General features: G+C 37.4%; 1 long non-coding RNA gene across 3 annotated transcripts; it reads right to left on the bottom strand.

Annotated features, from left to right (window-relative positions):
* On the bottom strand, positions 4,002-20,429 carry LOC110261583. Of its 3 annotated transcripts, XR_002345881.1 has the most exons (5): positions 20,345-20,429; positions 18,866-18,974; positions 16,248-16,341; positions 13,665-13,749; positions 4,002-5,329 (listed from the first exon to the last, which is right to left on the bottom strand). It is a non-coding gene; the product is annotated as an uncharacterized LOC110261583 (long non-coding RNA). The 3 variants fall into 3 exon arrangements; XR_002345882.1 differs by lacking the exon at positions 13,665-13,749; XR_002345880.1 differs by lacking the exons at positions 4,002-5,329; positions 13,665-13,749 and having other exon boundaries at positions 16,108-16,341.

Here is a 21,765-nt window from a genome sequence, read left to right as displayed (position 1 = left end):
GAGATCTGTTTGATGACCACTTTCCAATTTTTTAAAAATTGCATGTATTATTTTGTTTTAACAAAGTCCCCATAATAGTGGACAAGGATTATAATTCCCATTCAAAAATCAGAGAAACAAAAAATTAGGAACATAGACAGCATGCTCTAAATTAGGTCTATTAAGGGGCAGATCCTACACTTGAGCCAACATATTTTGGACCCAGGAATCCTTTCACTGAACTACACTGTTTCTCTCACACTAGATTATTTTACATTGATTAAACTTATCTTTTAAAAACTCACTAACTATAAAGACCTAGAATTGGGAAATGTGCTAAGAAAGAATCCCCAAATCACTCCACTTTCATAAGTAAGTGCTAACTGTAATGATGATTCCAGATAGCATAAGTCACAACACACATGTCAAAGAAAATAATTAGATCATCTTGGCTTCAATTTAGGAAATTGTCAAAGTTTTCACAACTCTCTCAACTTGTAATGCAACTCGCATGCTAATGTTTCCATCCAAGGCAAGAAATAAAGTAGGGTGAGGTTGGGCGGTCTAGTCTGGGTTTACTGGAAGAATGCCTGAAAAGTCATGTATCAGATTCCTCAGAGGCAGTTTTACAAGGAAATGTAGAACAGGAGTAGTGCCCTGGAGCCTTGTTTAGAGGGCAAGCCTGTGTACAAGAAATGTAACAAATTAGATGCTCCTGATATCTCAATTTGGCACTTTTACAATAGATGTGTGTGAATGATTGCAGCAATCTTCAATTGTGGTTTTATCAGTCATCAGGGAACTATCAGTGAGAGGTGTTTCTTTGAATTAAAGACATTAAACTTGAAAACCAAATAGCTCTAACTGAAAAGAAGTGTAGTTCTAGGATGAGCAATAAGTAAAATCTACTGTGTGTCCTTGGTCAAGTCACTTCACTGTTTTAAACCTCTATTTAGCATCTGCACATTAAAGAGTAAAAAACTCAGCAGAACTCTTCAAAGCAAAGCTGCAAAGAACCTCACAATATTGCTAATAAAAATGGTATAAAGAGAGGATCGAAAGCCAGTGGAATTCTAAGCTTCAGGAAAAAAAAAATTACAAAAACAAAAAACAACTAAAACACACTGGATTAATTTCAGCTAGCTCTAATACATCACGTTGTCCTCAGTAATTGAAAATGAGTCAAAGTACTAAGTACTGTAAGCATTATATGATTATGAACTGGCATAAACAGTCATGGATAGCATCTGATTTGTATTCAGGAAGCAGCTTCTGGCAGCTGTATATATTTTGAAAGAATAAATGACTGGAGGCAGTTATGAAACTTTTGTCTAAGATTAACTGACCAGGACTTGAACCAAGGAAACGAACAGCCTATCCTAAGAGATCATCTACCTTTGCCAAGAGCACTCATTTATTGCAATTCTCCTCTACCAAAGTTTTTGTTGTTTTGTTTTTTTTTTTCCTAGTATCATCAGCAAGTCTATAAACCAGATTTACAAGTATGTAATTTTTTAAGGGTAAACAGCAAAAACAACATATATTGTCTTAACCTGAACTTCCTCCAGTAAACACAGTAAATATAAAATTAGGTTCAGACTCAGTCAAACATAGTTTCATCAGACAGATCTGACATTTTGCTCCTAGAAAAATGGATTACCTCATTTTTCTTTTTACATTTTTCAATTATTTTGATTAGTTCTCTGAATTTTCAATGTACCAAATATTCTCATTCTCATAGCTAGAAAGAGAAATAGAGAGAAAGTTAGGATGTTCCAGATCCATTCATCGTGGGTTTTCTACTTGGTTTGAAACATAAATACAGTCCAAATATTAACTTGATCTCTCCCTGTTTGTGCTTTCATGATGCCTGGAGGAAACAATGAGAGCCAGGATTCAGCCAGGACTTACATCTGTGAGGTCTGAGCAGTTCACACACACTGAGCTTTCAGAAAGGGCCAAGACATCTATTTCCCCACCAATTGCCAGGGGCCTTGGCAGATTCTGCCTAACCCCCGTAGGACCACCTGCACCCCTGAGAAGTCCCACTTAATTAAGATGTTAGTTCCTAACACACCAATGAAAGCTTCCTAAATGCATATGTGTTGAGAGCGAAATGAGGATTTCCTCACTGAGACATGTCGAAATCCACTTTCAGATCCCTTTTGTGTATGGCAGCCTGCACTGCGGAAAGTGTCAGCCCAGCCTTGCTAACTTTGTTAGCGAGAGGGCCAGTAACAACACTCAGCTGATTATAAGAGAAAGGGAAGAGACTCTGAATGATTATAGAATTCTTATAATGTGCATAGTGTTATTATGGCACTCTGCCCAGGGCTCATCAAAGATAAATGAGGTTTGAAGAGTGGATTTTTTTTATGTTAAATTTAATAGACATTCCCTTTTCTTTCTTTCTTTTTTTTTTAAGCTGGCAAGGGAATGGAAAAGACATCAAAGCAGTTTTCTTATAAATCTATACGAAAATGAATTTCAGAGTCAACTTTTCTGCTTTTATTACTTATGGTGTTTTTATTTTTTTGGAAGCTGAAAGGGAACATAATTCAGTGCCTTTCAAATTGCTTTGGAGAAATATAATAAATCCAATATATATGGAAAAGTTTATAGGGTTGGGTTTTTTTTTCTAAATATATACAACTCTGAGGTATTTCTCTGATATTAAGACTGTTTCTAAAATTTTTTCTTCAAAGTTTTTCATACATATTTCACTACATTTCCTAGACTCTTCATAATTTATAATTCTGAAGTCCAATGACAGGAGAAAAGGTTTAATATTTTGACTATATGAAGCTGTTGTCTTTTCTAAGCTGCTACTCTTAAAATTCTCATGCAAGCTTTAAAATACAATAGCAATCTCTCATTTTAGTTTCTACGGCTAAGAATTTTGATGGGAAATAGGAAGGGGGAGAATGTCCATTAATATTGCAACATCAGCCTCTGAATGTGCTACTTGTGTGTGAAATTATATTTTTATGACACTTCTCTGGTTTTGTTTGAATCAGCTCGATTGAAAATCATCTTGAATCCAATTTTTATCCAGTAACTGCCTCTCAATACACATTACTCTTGTAACTGTTAAAGATTTGTTGGTTCAGCTTTTCAGGCAAGGCTATTTGAATGCACAAGGGGGTTGCCAGCATGTTCTTATGACTGTGTCAAAGTTAAGCAAATCCAAACTTGCTGAGTTCCATCAGTGGTTAAATCTCCATTACAAAACCAATACTTTAAGAAAAAGTTCAAAGTTTACATCCAAAAAAGGTACTTAGTACTGGTAACATAATGTTAAATCCAATTAATAAGCCAAAGTGCCCTTGGTTTTAAAGGAAAAATTCTTTGAGTGGAATGTAGCTTCAGCATCCATATAAATCTTTCTGCTCAGAAAGTCTTGGATAAGGATTCAAATTGATCCCCTGACTGTCTAAATACTGGATTCATGATTTTATAAATGGCTCACCTTATAAAAATAAACACCAGGAGTTCCCACTGTGGGGCAATGAGATCTGAGGCATCTCTGCAGCACCAGACACAGGTTTGATCCCAGTCCAGTGCAGTGGGTTAGAGGATCTATCAGGTGTTGCCACAACTGTGGCAAATGTGGCTGGGATCTGATCCCTGGCGGAGGAACTCATATGCCATGGTGTGGCCAAAAAAGAAAAAGAAAAGAAAAGAAGTGCCAGTTACCAGATACACAGAATTAATACTTACAATCACCAGGTCTTTTTTATCTGTTAGACCAAAGAGGATGTTGTCTCTATTGATTAAAAGAACAATGGGTAGGAGTTCCCGTCGTGGCTCAGTGGTTAACGAATCGGACTAGGAACCATGAGGTTGCGGGTTCAATCCCTGGCCTCGCTCAGTGGTTTAAGGATCCGGCATTGCCGTGAGCTGTGGTGTAGATTGCTGACGCGGCTCAGATCCTGCCTTGCGGTGGCTCTGGAGTAGGCCAGCAGCCATAGATCCGATTCGATCCCTAGCCTGGGAACCTCCATAAGCCATGGGAGCAGCCCAAGAAATGAAAAAATAAATAAATAAATAAAAGAACAATGGGTAAGAGACCAGCATTTCCCCAGGTTTCCTTCATTTACCTAAACTTCAGTTGTCTTTCTGAGTGGAAGGTGGGAATTCACAGACACAAGTGAGAACATCATAAAACTCTAGTCCTTTATGTCAGGCCTCAAATCATTAAGATAGGAAGGAAAACTTTAAACAGATGTTAAAGAATTAAAAAACATTTACTGTTTTGAAAGTCAGCCTTTCCTAAGTGTGCAGAACAAAGTTGGCAGCCATTCCGGCTGTGCTAATGTTACTGAAACTATCCCAAATATGGAAGAGTGATGCAACTATGGCTCACAAGAATCTCTCTGCTGAACTTGACCAATACTTCTCAATACTGGCTAAACAGTAGAACTGCAGAGGGACTCTGTGACTCAATTGATTAGGGTTGGAGTATATTTTCGTGCTTTCTAGGTAACCCCCACGTGTAGAGATAGAGGAACCAAACAGTTTGGAAAGACTGCAGAATTCTTTTTTAATTTTTCCATTGGAAAAATAATGTATGCAGCCTCCCACCACTCCATACACAGAAATAGCATCCCTCTCAAAGAAGGGGTAGTTTTCCAAAATGTATTAACAAAAACAGATTGTATTCATTGGGACTTGTTAAGTAGTAGTAGAGTTTCTCCTTAATCTCCATCACACGTAGCAGTATTATAAAATTTAGTACACTAAGTTAGCTATGCAGAGAAAATATGTTGCCTTGATTGTCTCTATGGTTTCCTTCAGGATAATATCCTCTGTTTAGCAGGAAAAAAGACATTTAATAGATATTTAATTAAGCTTAGTGTGATTCAATAATCAAAGTAGTCCTCTCAGGCTATATTGGTCTTTCTTGAACAACAAAAAAGCTCAACTTCACAGATATCCTCCTCATTCCATGATTTTTTTTCCCCAAGATACCAAGTGAACATGATATGATGTGTGGCCTGTGTCTCACCGACATGAGACAATGTAGAGGGGAACTCTGGGGTCATGCATGTCCCCAGGGGTGCATGAAGAGCATTCTCTGGTCTCTGGCGTGATGACCCACTGTTCACTGGATACCACACTCAGTTGGATGCTCACCCCTGGCTGGTGAATACTTTGATGTAGCTTTAGTTGACTCCCTCCTGCTGACTTGGCTTTTGTCCATCCAAGCTTTCTGCAGGTCTTTGGGTATCTGCCACATGGTTTATCCTACCTTAAGGCTTCATAATCCACTCCATGCTCGGCTGTAGGCTCAACAAACCCTGCCGCAAATTTTAGAAGGCAGCAATATTTCCATCTCTTCAGTTTCCTCCTGGAAAGTGTAATAATTTGATATGTCTAAAATGTCTTGAGTTAGAATAAAATAGAATAGCATTCAAATACACTTGGTACTTGGAAGGCTCTAATTTCATTATTTTGTTGCAAGCTATTTCTGGCAGGAAGTAGAATTTGTAAAACTGTACACTAAAATCAAATCGCTATTAGGATTTTCAAGGCTATATTTCTCAAAATGCTAAAAAAAAAAAAATCAGGGAAAAAAAACCTATATTCCTGTAGTTGCTTATCTGTGTAACTTGAAATTATAATTTTCTAAAAATAATCATATTAATTCAGTCTTTCATAAATCATAAAACTTTTGGCAGAAGTGCACTCACAAATTTAGTAGAAGATGTATTTAATAATCAGTGCGTATGTCTATGTATGTGTGTCTGTCTGTCTGGTGTTGGTAAAGAGAGAGCAGAGAAGGGATGAATCCAGATTGAATAAATGGAAGCTAGCCTACAGGACCACTCAGTGAGTCAACATCTCATCTTGGTGCAAATAAAGTCTTTATGTATTTACTTATTTAAAATCACCCCAGGGTGCAGACTCAAGCAGTAAGAATTAATTAGACTATACAAAATAGAGCACCAATGACCAAGAACAATTCAATTCAACTAAAGATGAATTTTTAAATATCTCTCACTGCTCATCCTATAAATGATTACACAATGCATCTATCCAACCAGCACAAGCAGCTAATGTCTTTCATCGCACATATTCCTAGCCCTTTGTGCATGTGTATGTGTGTGTGTGTGTCGGGTCTATGCCTCAATTTCTCCAGACAAAATTTGAAATTCAAAGAAAATACCATCTCCTTAGCTCCCTCGCTAGACCACAGAATGGAATTATTGATAAGTATAAGACACTATTTACCTTTGATGTTCCACCAATAAAAATCATTATATAACTATCTAAATTTATATTGATATCTATATCTTTATCTACCTATGGTCCATCCATCTGTATTTCATAGCCTGAATTTGTGAACCTCTCAAAGTAGTTCTGAAATGCCACGAACTTCCTTAACTACATGAAAAGTTCTAGACTATTTGTAGTTCTATGCTAAAAATATATTTTTTTAGTATGCAAGTGGCTACAGAAAGCTTATAAAACTACCAAATGTCTCTGTTTATCACTGATAGTATGACTCAAATGAAGAATAAATTGTGTTCATTGTGAGACTCTGCTTTTTGATGTGTCTAACTCTACTCTAACATTTGCCAAACACTAATCCTAGGGAAAAGAAGACTGAAGGAAAAAAAATACAAAAACATGACTATAAGATGTACTATTTCCAAATGAAAAGTACATCTGTGGCATTTTGCAAACATGCTGATCTTTGCCAGGTTCACTGAAAAAGGCACAGATATTGGTATATATCTTCCACCAAAAAGCAGATTTAGGTTCAACATTGTGATAAATGACTCAGTCACTAAGTTAGGAAGGCAGAGAAGGACCTGAGTGGGAGGTAGGGGCTGTTTCTCCATCCTAAGAGATTATGTTTAGCTCAACAGTCATTGAAAGAATGGGTTTGGATGGGTCAGATGTTTTCACACAGCAGGAGAGAATATGAATACAAGGCCCTGAGGTCTTTTCAACAACTATTCCACACTATTTTTATTATCTCATTAATTCTGTCAATTTCCTTATGAGGCTGGTATGTGGTATTATTAGATGTATTTTACTGGAGGAAAAACCCCAGGAAAGAGGAAGTAAAATTATATGTTTGAGGTCATATGAATCATCAGCCAGGTCTGGAATGAGCCACCTTTGTGCTTCTCACACTAATTTTAGTGTCTGTGGTCTCCCTGATAACAGAAGTTGCAGGATGATTGCATTCTAGGCCCAGTTTTCTCCAACTTGATCTTTTTTTTTTTTTTTTTTTCCCCAAACATACTAATGTATTAGAAATTAGTCACAAATGAGCAAACATCATGCATGGCTCCCTAAACCAATTAACATGTCAGGTCTAATTTACTGTTAGGCAAATAATTTGAAATATTTGCAAAAGAGCAGCATGAGAATTTATTCTCTGCAATTAGGCAGATATTTCAGTAAATTCTTGACATTCCTTGAGGGAACTCAGAATCAAGAAAGAATCACCATTTTTGTTGCCCCTGAGTTGTATGAGGGGAGGACAGTGCTAGGAAATGCCACAGCTTCCAAATCCTAGTAATAGAAAAAAACCTAAGTAAGCTATCAGGTTGATAAGCTAACCAGCCAGCCAAGAGAGTTATTTAACCTGGTCATGAAAATCTACAGAGGTAGAAGTTGAAAACTCTTTAAATTCGAGATTTCAGAAGGTAGAACCTAAATAATAACCTTGGTCCTAAATTTCTAAAAATTTCTTCTGCTACGATTAGAGCATTTTTATGTTAATCCTAAGCGGTGGAATAATTAAGAAATTAATAACAGTTCTTAATGTTATTAACAAAATTACTCCTAGCATAAATAATCTCAAATTCTTTACACTGTCTTCATATAAGGTATTTCCCAATCATTTTGTAATTTTAATGATGGAAAAATCCAGAGAACCCGTTATAGTCTGTATGATGAAAAAGTATAGTCTTACTGTTTGCCTATACAATTTCCTGGGCCTGAACAGGTTGTCACTTAAAGGTCAGATTTAAAGAAAACTGGAAGGACCATCATATCACAATACATCCTTATTGCCAATCTCTTAAACTGTCTGAAATGGTCATGCTAGTTCTCCTGGGTAAGGCATGTTATGTGTCTTGTTAAAATGAAAATCCTGTCTAGAATGAGTTAAGAGCTCAGCTATTATCTAGAAATTATTACTTCTTATTTAGATAATTATCTAGTTAAAAGACTTAATTATATGATTTGGAGGGTTTTGGTTTTTTTTACAAGATTTAATTAATTCTAGTCATATTTTGGGCTGTGAAAGTCTGGGACACTGGACAAGTATATTTTGAGGGAGGTCAGAGAAGATCCATGTGGAAATGGATCCATGTGGAGGTCAGAGCACATCCATGAGGAAATGTTCAAGGCGCCTGAGCTGAGTCCCATTGTGTGTATCATCACCACACCCAATGAAACAGGAATAGGAAGATTTTGGAACTAATTTCATTTACTTAATACTTTTGCCTAGAGTGGGTATTATATATACCTAAGTGAAGGAGAGAATTACACATTGTACATGGTAAAAAGGGAATACATTGTTTTCTGTGGTTTTCTTCATTCCGGTTCCAATGGTTTTAGAATTGCACAAAGGAAAAGAAACAGATGCTTTCCCCCTTTATTTCTTGTCGTCTGTCTCCTCCTCCCTTTTCCCTAACCCAGTGACCTTCTCTTTTCTCCCACTTCTAAGTCCACAATACCCCTTGCCAAACACACACTTTTTAATGACTTTACCTTCTCTGGCACACATCAGTCTAGAAGAGATTCACATATATATTGTCAGGAAAAGTAGAGCAATACTGTAAAAATATGCCTACTTCAAAACTTGAAACCCCAGGCCCCAAACTGAAGGAGAGCCAACACATATTCAAAAAATCCCAGCGTGGTGTAAATTGGCATCACTCTCCCTTCCATTTAAACTTTGTCTCTTATCTCCATGGTCCTTTCACTCACTACTGATGACCCCAAATAGTTACAGAGAACAGGGATTTCTAAAACAATCTGGACTTTAAGCCCAGCAGTTTCAAAAGTAAAGAAAGGACCATTTCAAGGCAAACACAGTGAACTCCCCATTTCCTCTTCTCCCAGCCAGCCAAGACAACTAGACTCAGGAATTGAAGCCCCATTACATGCTCGACTCAATGTCCTATCACTGTGTACTGAGCAGGGCCATTCATTCACTGGCCTTTGTGCTAGCTGGCTATAAATGGAGAGGCTGCCAGCTGACACTTCTCAGTTACTTGTTCCTTGATGAAAGTTGACCTTGAACGTTTCATTAACTACTCCAAAGAATAACACAGGAAACAATGATCAGATACACTCAGAAATAAAACCAAATATAAGGTGTTCTAAATAAAGGTGTACTATCAATGTCAATGTTACGTTGAATTTGCTGAGCTCACAGTGAGTGCTTGTGATACTTCCTTCAGTGGCTTTTTTGCACTATTTACACTTTATCAAGCATCAAACCAGGCCTGTCCATGAACAGACCCTCATAGAGAATATCTGGTCGTGAGTAGCAGTCATGTAAGGAACTAGCATTGTTACAGCATGAAAAAGATTTAATAACTCAATGACCAATAAAGGAAAGCATTGATAGAACAAATAAATTCCATTGCATTGAAGGATGAACTTTTAAATGGCCACCTTTTACTCATTTCCTTTCTCATCAAGGCTCATCAAAAAATTCCATCTGCAGGGAGATCCCATCGTGGCTCAGAGGGTTAAGAATCTGATTAGTATCCATGAGGATATGGGTTCGATCCCTGGCCTTGCTCAGTGGGTAGGGATCTGGATCCAATGTGACTGTGGCTGTGGTGTAGGTTGGCAGCTGCAGCTTTGATTCGACCCCTAGCCAAGGAACTTCCATATGCCAAAAAAAAAAAAAAAAAAAAAAATTCCATCTGCAGAATTAAAAAAAAAGAAAGCCCAGTAACAATCACCAACTTAGTGGATGCCAAATATGAGAAAAAATTCTCAAAGGCAACAAGCCACTTTCTTCCCCTATATCTCTCTAAGTATCAAGTACAGATAGGTCAATTTCATGGACACTCCATCCTCCCATTTGTTCTGCCCAAAAAGCTTGGAGTCATTTTTCAGCCTTTCCTTTCTCAGGCCAGATCCAGTTTATCAGGACATTCTGTTGGCCCCAGCTTCAAAATACATCAATATTATGAATAGAATACAGATATGTTCTGAAACTAGGGGTTCCTATACAACATAATTGATTGTCTTTGTCAAAATATTTTTCTGAGAAGAAAGGAACCCATAGGCTTCACCAGATGGCCCAAGACAGTCATGGCACAAAACATTTTAAGGTCCTAGGACTTAGAAGATCTGGGGTGTTCCCATAGTAGCTCAGCTGTAATGAACCTGACTAGTATCCATGAGGACTTGGGTTTGATCCTTGGTTTCACTCAGTGGGTTAGGGATATGGCATTGCCATAAGCTATAGTGTAGGTTGCAGACATGGCTCAGATCTGGCATTGCTGTGGCTGTGGTATAGACCAGCAGCTATAGCTCTGATTCAACCCCTAGCCTGAGAACTTCCATGTGCTTCAGGTGTGGCCCTTAAAAAAACAAAGAAGATCTGGATGCATTTCCTATCAGGGACCCTGCAGAAAGCCAGTGTCCAGACAATAATGATCACCATCCAGGCTATGAAGGAAGGCCTTTTGTTTTGTTAGGATATGAATCTTACATTTTATTTATTTTTATTTTTTTATTTTTTGCTTTTTAGGGCTGTACCTGTGGCATATGGAGGTTCCCAGACTAGAGATCCAATCCAAGCTACAGCTGCCGGCCTACACCACAGCCACAGCAATGCAGGATCTGAGCTGTGTCTGCGAACTACACCACAGCTCATGGCAACACCAGATTCTTAACCCACTGAGCGAGGCCAGGGATTGAATGCACAACCTCATGGTCTAGTCAGATTTGTTTCCACTGCGCCACAACAGGAACTCTGAATCTTACATTCTAAAATGAATAATTTTATTATTTATGTCACTGCTTTCCTAGGATCTTCTCTCTTTGCTGTACATTCTTAAAATATTCTTTAAACCATTTCTCATTCTGAAAAGTTTTAGGGGGGTGTTAGTCCCTTCTAGTGTAGTTGAGCCTAACTTTGGATCATATCTAAGAATCTGTAACAAACTTAGAACCCAAGAAACTACTTAAGTAAAAGGAAAGAGGACAACAGTCCTAGGCAAAGAAAGCTTCCCTTAGGTCCCTCCTGGAATTGAAAGGAAAATGAAGGTGATTTTCAGTATCTTTTTCAGGGCTCCAATCTCAAGTTTAACTTCCTTTTTGTGAAGAAAATTTCTAGGAGATACGTGTGACCACTAACTGTAGGTATACAGGATGTTGTTAGCAATCCTCAGCAGAAGTGAAATTCCTCAGATTCTGCAATATCCAATTTTTCTTACAAATTTTTCTTACAAATTTTTTATAAGCTTGGTAATAACAGGACCATTTTTGGTTCTAGCTTATTTTTCCACAGAAGCTTGCTTCTCTCATCCCTACCCTCTGCTTAAATTCTGATTGTATGTTTTTGCAGCTTGTTTCCTTATATTTGCTTAAGTGGTCTGTCAGATCAAGTTTCTCAGTTTAAGTTTCATTTTTTCAAAGTTTTTTACCGCATTTAATTATTTCCTATGTTTCCTAAGCAGCATTCAGCAGGATATAAGTGTGTTTTGTATGTATGAACTGTAAGTGACTAAGATCCCTGGATAGCCTAGGAATGACAGATTAGCTACCACATTTTATTTTATTTTATATTTATTTTGGTCATGCCCACAGCATGTAGAAGTTCCTGGGTCAGAGATCAAACCTGAGCCACTGTAGTGACAACACTGAGGCCTTAACCACTAGGCACCAGGGAATTCCCTAGACACTACATTTTAGAAAATTTTTCTTATGATTTCTTGGACCTTATGGTAAGTGAGCAGAAAGACTGGTGCTTTTTCTTTTCCATCATTTAATTTAACCATATAAAAATTTTCCATACAACTACTTAGCTTTCACTTTAAGTAGCTCCAATTTAGCCACGCAAATTAAATAAAATGGAAATTTTAAGTAGAGGCTATGGCCACATCTAGGATGGCCAAAACTTTTCATTCTAACCTTTTGTGTTCCACTAATACAAAAGAGCTCTCACTTAAAGAAAGCTTTTCCTTGTCCTTTCCTTGGCTAAAGATGATGACATTTTTAAAAATTTGATAAAAATTAGTTCAGCAAATATTATTAACCGCAGAGAAGCAAAAGCCATCTTTTGGTAGTAAACTTGAGAGCTAGTCAAATGTCAACTGACCCAAATGGTTGAAAATAAAATGTCAGAATTAGTCGCCCTTGCTGAAAACATGGCACTTTAAATTGCTGTCAAGAACAAGACTCAGGGGTGACTGTGACCACTTGATGGATAAGAATAGTGCTCCGATAATCAGAGAAATATATGTGCATTTTTCCTTCTACAAAGGGGAGGCACCCCAAACCACATGTCTCTGGGCACCTTCACTTCCTCCTCCCCAGGACAGACCACATTCAGGGCCTGTCAATATTGCAAAGTCCCTGCAATCAAGGGCATGTGCTGCAGTGTCGGAACACCTGGGTGCCCACACCAAATACACACATACCACAAATATATACCTCACCCCCATTCACACATCTAGCACATACTCTTGTTGCTAACTACACACAATTTGTTAACTTGTTCATTAACTATTTCTTTTATTTTTCTCTTAGGATAGTTAGTGTCTTTGGCTCTTGCCTAGTTCAAGTTCAGCCTTTTTTGCTAGACCCCAAAGCCATTCATTAATTCCAAGTTGAACAGTTTTCTCTGCAGGTCCCCAGACTGAACTCTGGACTCTTATTTCTCAATTGTTGACTCCCTTGATTCCCCCAAACCAATTTTAATTGAATTTCCCTGCTCCGATCTATTCTTAGTAATACCTCAAATAGCAATACTTTGTTGTAAATTTGGCAGAATCATCTAGTTTCTCCTCAGATGATTTTTTGTTCTTTTTATTTTTACCTTAAAAAAAAAAAAAGAACTCACGCTAAAATCAATTGGTTCTGAAAAGGATATTATTCTCTTCCCTCTAGAGGCAGACACATACTCCCTTTCCCTATTTCTTATTCTTGGTTTTAAAATTTTTATATAAAAGACCAAGTACAGACTTTCTCAGTTTCATTGTCTTTAAAGCCCAATTAAATGACTATTTTTCTCAGATCTAAATCCTCCAAGGTTTAGGGCCAGGGAGTTCCCCAGACTGTTCTATATGTGTCCTTAGATCTTGACAAGCATTACTCCACCCCTTTGTTCTGGACCACGTTGGAAAGAAATACTTGTCTTATAAACATAAAAAACAAAATAACAAAAAGCAAGCAAACAAGGAAAACATTGACACAAATATACCCCACCCCCTCATTTTTGAGCCACATCCTTGGCATGTGTAAGTTCCCAGTGACACCACCAAGTCCTTAACCACTAGGCCACCATGAAACTCCACAAAAGGACCTTTTATAAATTTACTTGTAGAACAGAAAACTCTGGAGTGTCATCAGGTTTTATTAATTTCCGTTCAACAAATTTTAACTTAACATCATAATTCTTTATCATCTTCTTGCTCCAGTTGCTGCTTCCTTTTTTGCTATGGAAACAGAAAACACCTAAATAAACCTACCCAAAATGGAAATCAGATGTAGATGGTCTTTCTCTCACCCTTTGATCATTCTGCTTATAGGTTCCAGTTTCAAGGAGGACAGTGCCTGTGGGGAGGGCGAGATTTTCCACATTTAGAGAGGAGGGGAGGACCCCAGTTGTAAATCGATTGGATTTACATGAATGGGATGAATGGGTATAGCTTTAGATGAATGGGTATACCTCTCTTTCCAAAACTACTTAAAAGTCATGGGAAAGAGATAGAACAAGTCCTACAAAGTCCACTTGCTAGTCCTGGTTTTTTAATAATATGTTTAGAAATGAGTTTCTCCACTGATACAGTGATTACATGGAGAATTCTTCTCCTACAGACTTCACAGAATGAGAAGCAGTGATTACTTTAAAAAAACATTTTTAATTGTTAAAGTTGTGTGTGTGTGTGTGTGTGTGTGTGTGTGCGCACATGCACATGACAGAGGAAGAAAACAGATGAAAAAAGGATGATTTTGTTGCCAGGATTAAGAAGTTTTGTCAGAAAAGATGGACTGGACTAACTTACCAAGGCCGTAATGCAGTTTGGGCTAAGAGAAGCCCATCTTTTGTTGTACAGCCTAATGTAATAAATTGCATTAGGAGGGCTTTAGATTTCTGTACAGACTTTTCAAGCGGATCTAATTGGAAGTGCTACTCACATAGCCAGGGGCATTCTAAAAAAGCAGAGCAGTGGATTAACACCATTTTTAAAAGTCAGGAAGTCTTTTCTCCTCCCAAAGGGGAGTTTTCCAGACATTAACTTTGACTGCCAAACATTATAAAGAAAGTCTCCCTCTTTCTCTTTCTCTCTCCCTTGACCTACTAGTCTTCCCTCCTTTTTCCACCTCATCTCCCTCCATTCCTCCCCTCTTCTCTTCATTCCCTTCCAATCCTTTACCTACCTCCAGCCATCAGTGAGAGCTATATTGGAAACAAGTAAATGACCTATCAATCAGATGTTGCCTAGATATTTTTGATGAAGGAAATGGGGTTTGAAGAACTAAACTGGTTTCCATTTGAATAAGAAAATGTTCGAATGTGTGTCTGAAGCTTTTGTCAAACAAGATGGTGAGAGGTAAGGATTACAAATAGGTGGCTGCAAAAAAAAACTGTGTAGTCTTCTTTCCTAACCTATGACCTTTTGTTATATAGCAACACTTGATTTGTCAATTTATCTGCCTAATCTGAATAATTAGCAGTGCAGACAAAACCACATTCAAAATTACCACCTCAATAGTGATATTTAAATGGTGTACAGCAAACCTCTCTAAACTCTCTTGTTTTTGTCCCTCATTCCCATCCATCACTACCTACATCCTTTCCAATCCTGGAGCAGTTCGAACAAGTGGCTTATGAAAATAAGAGCCAGGGATAAGACATCAGCAGTTTCAAGTTAGTAAAATAAAGTTTAAAAATGGGAAGTAATACATAAAAGTGAGAGCCTGTCTTCCAGCATTTGATATTTTCTCTTCACAACATTTGCATTGTGTGCAGAGGATTTGCAAAATAGAAACCCAATATTTTGATTAATCACACAAAATATAAGAAATGGCAGAGATTGCCAGAGGAAAACCGAATATATGAAACATTCAAAATGTGTGGCAAAAAAACCCAAATATTGATGTATCCTCAATATTCTCAGCACGTCTAGATTTTCAATGAACATTTTATTTTCTTGTCAGTGATTCAGAATTTCCACCGCTCCTGTTGAGCAATGAGGGAAAATCATGCCAACTGGGAGAAAGCTTTATTTTAAGGTTGAAGGCATGAAATAAGCACTAAGAAGACAATTGTACACCTGTTTTCAAAAGTAAAAAGGCATCTCAAATCTGCTTTGCTTTTGAAAATTTGGCCAAGGAGTGTGTTTCAAAGACCCAATAGCCCATAACATTATTCCCAGGGCTCTGTACTCTCTGCCTAATTGGGCTTCTACACATTTGCATAAGCATGATACTTCATGATTAATGCATAAGACCCAGCATGGGCCCAGTATCAATTCGTCTACAGAGGCTTTTCCCCCCACTGAAAACAATCATTGTGCCTAAGATATAATCCATCATATTTGTAGGTATGATTGCATTGTAGAATATCAGACTACTTAAATGCCATGACAAAATCTTTACAGAATTGTGAAGTTCTTCTGGGTAAGAAAGAAGTCTTAAGAGGCCCACAGCACTGCTGCCTTGGGACCATCCTAGATCCCTGAAAGGGTTTGTTTGCAAAATGAAGTGTCGAGGCCACAGAGTTTTTTGGTTTCTGCTTTTTTTGTATTTTTCTATTTGGCCCAAGCACTGAATAGAAAGGGAAGCATATTAAAATAAACACTTCATGATTACTTTGGGGTTACAAAATACACAATAGCTTTCCCCTTGCACCTTCAAAACTAAACAATAGCAGGGAAGACTTCTAGAATGAGAACTCCACAAGGGGAGGGCAAACATGGTCAGCAAGACTAGAAGGTATTGAACGTGGAGAATGAAATCAATTCTAGCTGAGATAGACTGCCGCACAATTAAGGAGTGTGAGCAACTCTCAGTGTGAGTCCTGGTGCTCCAAACGGCGGTGCCCGTACCTTCTCTGCTGGCTGGGCTGCTTAATTAGGTAGGAAACCACTCCCACTGGGGGGACCTGGAAACTTGGAGTTCACCAACAGACCTCTCCACGTGCTATGGGAATAAACAGAGAAAACCCTTTGACAGAACTCTTTTTAAAAGGTTCTGAGGCAGATTTTTTTTTTAATTATTAAAAATTAACATATGATGATGAGAAAAAGTAAACCATTTGGAATCTATGAAATTAAGACAAACAGTCTGACATCGCCTTCCTTTCCAGAGGCGGCCTCTGGAAGGAGGTGTGCCTTCTTCCAGATGTTTTGTTATTTATGGGTATATGAGTGTGTTCTGTGTGTATGAGTATGTATATGCTTTATAGGTTTTGGGGGGGAGCCCTACTATGAATACTTTCTGTAACTTGTTTTCCTGCTTCACTGTAGTTGATGAACTTTTCCTGCAAAGTATATTTATAATTATCTCAACCTCCTTAATAATGTCATGGTATCATGCTGTATGGATTACCAACATGCAAATCAAACATCAGGTTTGATTTGGTTTTGTTTTAAATCATTCTAAATAATGCTACATTTTATTTTTTTTACTTTTTTGTCTTTTTAGGGCTGCACCTGTGACATATGGAAATTCCCAAGCTAGGGATAAAATCAGAGCTGTAGCTGCTGGCCTATACCACAGCCATAGCAACATGGGATCTGAGCCATGTCTGTGACCCACACCACAGCTCACGGCAGCGCTGGATCCTTAACCCACTGAGTGAGGCCAGGGATTGAACCCAAATTCTGATGGATACTAGTTGGGCTCATTACCACTGACCCACTATGGGAACTCTGTAATGCCACATTTTAGATTCCTGGTACCCCAAAGGCAAAGACCGTCTTGGTCACTACTGTATCCCTGGTATTTAACACAGGGAATGGCACACATTAAGGGTCCAGTAATTATGAATTAAATATTTAAGTTAAACCTTCAGGGAAAAGTCCCAGTCTTTCTTTACGGAATATATGAATTTTAAAAATTGTATAGAAATTGTCTCTTTACCTCCAAAAAGATTAAAATGTACTTAGGCAAAGTGTATCAGTCACTGTGTTCTATTTTGCCAGCAAATGGATTATAGACTTGTTTAATTTTTCATAATGTGATTAATGAGAAAGTGTGTTTCATTATTTTAAATTGTATTTCATTAATTTTAAAGAATGTTGGGAGTATTTCTAAGATTATTAGCCATTTGTATTTCTTTCCCTTTGACTATTTATTCACCTCCTTTAACCATTTTTCTATTGGATTGCTTGTTAATCTTTTTAACATTGATTTTCATGTGCTTTTCTGCATATCTTGGGATTCAAGCATTTTGCTTGATATATATTTACAAATATTGTGAAAATATTTGTCTTTTGACTCTGCCCATCTCTCTACCTGTCCGTCCATCCATCCATCCATCTGTCCAGCCTAACAGAAAAAAATTTAATACTTACGTTCAAAGTATACCAATTATTTTTATGGCTTCTGAGTTTATTCTTAGAAAAATTTTCTTCTCTTAAAGAATAAAACTAATTCACTCATATGCACCTAATGTTTATAATTTTACTTGTACACTACAATTTTTACTAATTCATTTATTTTGATATAATGAGAGAGGGAAGGATCTGGATTTATTTAAACTTGTGTTATACAAGTAATTATCCTATTACTGTTTATTAAGAAGTACATGTTTTCAAAGATTTGAAATGTCAACTGCATCAGACACCAAATTCTCATAGGCACTTGGGCCTATTTTGGACTTCCTACTCTGTTTCATTGTCAGCAAGTCTATTCCTGCATTGGTGCCATACTGTTTTAATTACTGTAACATTCATGGTACATCTTATTTCTGGAAACAGATACACTGTCCTCATTACTTTTCTTTTTTCTCTCAGTATTATCCCAAATTTATATTTTGGAATTATTTTGTCAGATTCAAGAAAGTTAAAAATAAAAGACTTTAATATTTTGATGGGAATCCATGGTTTTAGCAGATTCATTTATAAAGAATTAATATCCTTGCAATGTCAAATTTCTAATCAAAAAACAAAATATGTCTTTCATATCTTATTTTTTTTTAATGCCCTTTGTTGGTAGTCATGTGAAGGTGTACATTTTCAAAAGCTTTTTTCCAGTTTTATTTTTCTCCTTGCTTTTGTGACTAAGATATTTTTCTTTCATATTGGTTATTGTTTTTAAAATAAAGCTAATTATTTTATAAATTAATTTTGTAACTAGTCACTTTATTAAATATTCATGTTGTTTCTAACAGCTCTCAGCTGATTATTTGGGGCTATATTAGCACATTACCATAAGAAACAAATTTGTCTCCTCTTTGGAAAATTTACACTTGTATTTCATTCCCTTTTTCTCTGTTGATATATTAAGATGATAAATGATTTTGGGTGAGCCCCAGTTAGTCATAATTTATCAATTATAAAATTATTCATTAAATTATGTTTTTACTTTAATATTTAACATTTTATTTAAAAGTTTTACATTGACATTCAGCAATAAAACTGGATTGTCATTTTCTTTTTATGCTGTGTTTGTCAAATTATCTGATCAATTTGAGCAGCTTTATAAAAACTTGAAAGCTTACCTTCTTTATCTGTCAGTTTCCAATAGAAAATGAAACAGAAACCACTCAGGGTATTTCAGTCAGAGAGGGAGTTAAAACAAGAAATGAGGTCTCCAAATGCTTGGAGGAGCTGGAAGAGCAAGAGAGAAGTTCATTTTGTCCTGAGATCAGGACCTGCAAGAAACAGCTACAGCCCCTGAAGGAGAAATATCCATTCACTTGCTGTGGCCACCAGTGCCTCTGGACTCCCATCATTGCCCCTCATGAGCCTCCCAGGCCTGGACCTCCCACCTCTGCTAGAAGCAAAACTTGGCTTCTTCATTCCTCTCCTCCAGCTGGCAGAACTAACCAAAACCCTACTAGAAAAGCCCTGCTTCCGGACCTTTGAAATATATACAAAGAACACAGATGTCACTTAAGAGCTGGATACCAATAAATAATACCTAGCACTTTCCTTTTTCAATTTTCCAGGATCATGTAAAGCATATTGAAATTGTCTATTTCTTAATTGTTTAAAAAAAAAATCAACCATGAAACTATTTAACTTGTGCTTTTGTGGGATATTTGGTATTCATTCCTTTCCATGGATAAATTGTTTTTTTGTCTCTTCTCATATAATTAGCAAATTATGTTTTCTTACAGAATCATTCATTTCAGTAGGTTTTCACACATACTTGCATAGATTTGTGCTTTGTAATTCATTTGTGTTTTTCCATATCAATGGTTATTTTCCCTTCCTCATTTTATTATAGTAGGTAGATTAAACCCTATCTTTTTGTGTATCCCTCACGCCCGGAAACACCCACACACTAATGCCCAGAATTTGTGAACATGTTATGCCATAAGGCAATGGGATTTTGCAAATGTGATTAAAGTTGCAGAACTTGAGGAGGAGAGATTTTCCTGGATTATCTTTGGGGTATAATCAAAGAACATAAACTTTTAAAAGCAGAGGACTTTCTCTGACGGGAGTCAGAAAGTTTAGCAGAAGGACCACGAGACAGATGAGGAATATGCGAAGGATTTGACACCATGCTGTTGCTGGTTTGAAGATGGAGGGGCAAGTTCACAAGGAATGAGGGAGAGCTTTAAGCCTGAAAGAGACTCCCCAGTAACAGCAAGAAAGGAAGTAGTAACCTTAACCTTACTACCACAAGGAACTGAATTCTGCCAACACTTTAATGAGCTTGAAAGCAGATTCTTCCCCAGAGCCCTAGTTGGGAGCCCAGGTTGTCTGACACCTTGATTTTATCTTTGTGAGAGCTGGAGCAGAGGAACCAGGTGACCAGCTGAGCTCACCTGTACTTTGGATCTACAGAATTGTGAGATAATATAATTGTGTTGTTTTAGACCACTTTGCAGTAATTTATTACTGCAAACAGCATTTTTAATTGTGCATTGTTGGAATACACTCCACAGGCCTGCAAGGCTTGTACTTGCCTAATTTTAAAACCAAAGAAAGAGACAGCGACAGAGGCTTAATGAATGCAGGGAACTTACATATCTGAAGTAAGGTCCTGGAACAACACCCCAACCTAGTGCAGGCACTCTGTGGATAGGACATGGCAGCCAGCTTCACTCCTGGTTTATGGGGAGGGCAAATTGTGAGTTATAGGTGAATTAGAGTCAGGTTGGCTAATTAGTTACCAGGGAAACCAACAAGGGGCACGCCCCTCATTGCCCCTTTGATAAGAACAATCACCAGCTGGGACCTGGGGCAAGCACATGGGAAGGTCAGTCATGTGCTTAGGGTACAGGTGAAGCAGGCACTGGTCAGGAAGGGGATGTACAGAGAGCAAGAAAATACCCATCTTGAGTGGCCGGACCATATATTCTTATATTTGTGTTTCTTCTACTTTGTTTCTCAATTACATTAGACAGTTTTGTCTAGTTTATGGTTTGTCCAGAGGTTTTTTGGTTCCTTTTGTTCCTTTTTTAATGATTTTTATTTTTTCCATTATAGGTGATTTACAGTGTTCTGTCAATTTCCACTGTTGTTCAGTTTTTTTTTAAAGATCCAAGTCTTATATTTATTCACTGATTCTGCCACTATTTGTTTCCAGTTCAATAATTTCTGAGAAATCATCAAACTTTGCATTTGATACAGATAGAAACATATCCTACATGTTCTGTTATGACTTGCTTTGTTTTCCTCAATATACTGTTCCTGAGATTTATCCAAGTTTTTGCTATAGATGCAGTTTATTCCTTTCCACAAATTTCTAGCATTCAGTGGAATGCATCCACAAAGAATACATTCATTCTATTCCTGAGTGATATTTGGGTTCTTTCCAGTGTTTGTCTGTTTGTTTTTACTTTTACAAAATGTGCTACTACAAATACTCTTATACTAAACATGATGTTTACAAGCATCATCTTTTCTAGGGCTTATCAAGGAAGTAGAGTAGTTGAGATTATTTATAAGATAACACAGACTGTTTTCAAACAAGGCTATGCTGATTCATACTCCCACCCACAATATCTAAGAGTTCTGATTGCTTTATAATTTTGTCAACTCTTTCTTTAAGGTAGCTTGATAAGGAGACATCCCTCCAACCCGACGAGTATCCATGAGGATGCAAGTTCAATCCCTGGCCTCACTCAGTGGGTTAAGGATCCAGTGTTGCTGTGAGCTGTGGTGTAGGTCACAGAAGCAGTTCGGATCCCACGTCGCTGTGGCTGTGGTGTAGGCCTGCAGCTGCAGCTCCGATTGAACCCCTAGCCTGGGAATCTCCATATGCTGCGTGTGCAGCCCTAAAAAAAAAGACATGTCTCTTTTCTCATGTCTAACCAATTACCCTAGCATTATGAATTGAAAATTCCATTTTTCCTTACTGATCTGGCCCTAGTTTTTGTGTACATGTGTACATCTTTTTAATTGAATATTGTATATTGTGTATGATATATGTACAGTCTTAATA

Source organism: Sus scrofa, chromosome 7, assembly GCF_000003025.6.
Source record: "Sus scrofa isolate TJ Tabasco breed Duroc chromosome 7, Sscrofa11.1, whole genome shotgun sequence".
NCBI classification, from domain to species: Eukaryota; Metazoa; Chordata; class Mammalia; order Artiodactyla; family Suidae; genus Sus; species Sus scrofa.
Note: the sequence above shows the minus strand (reverse complement) of the source record. Positions and strands in the feature narration are given on the sequence as shown.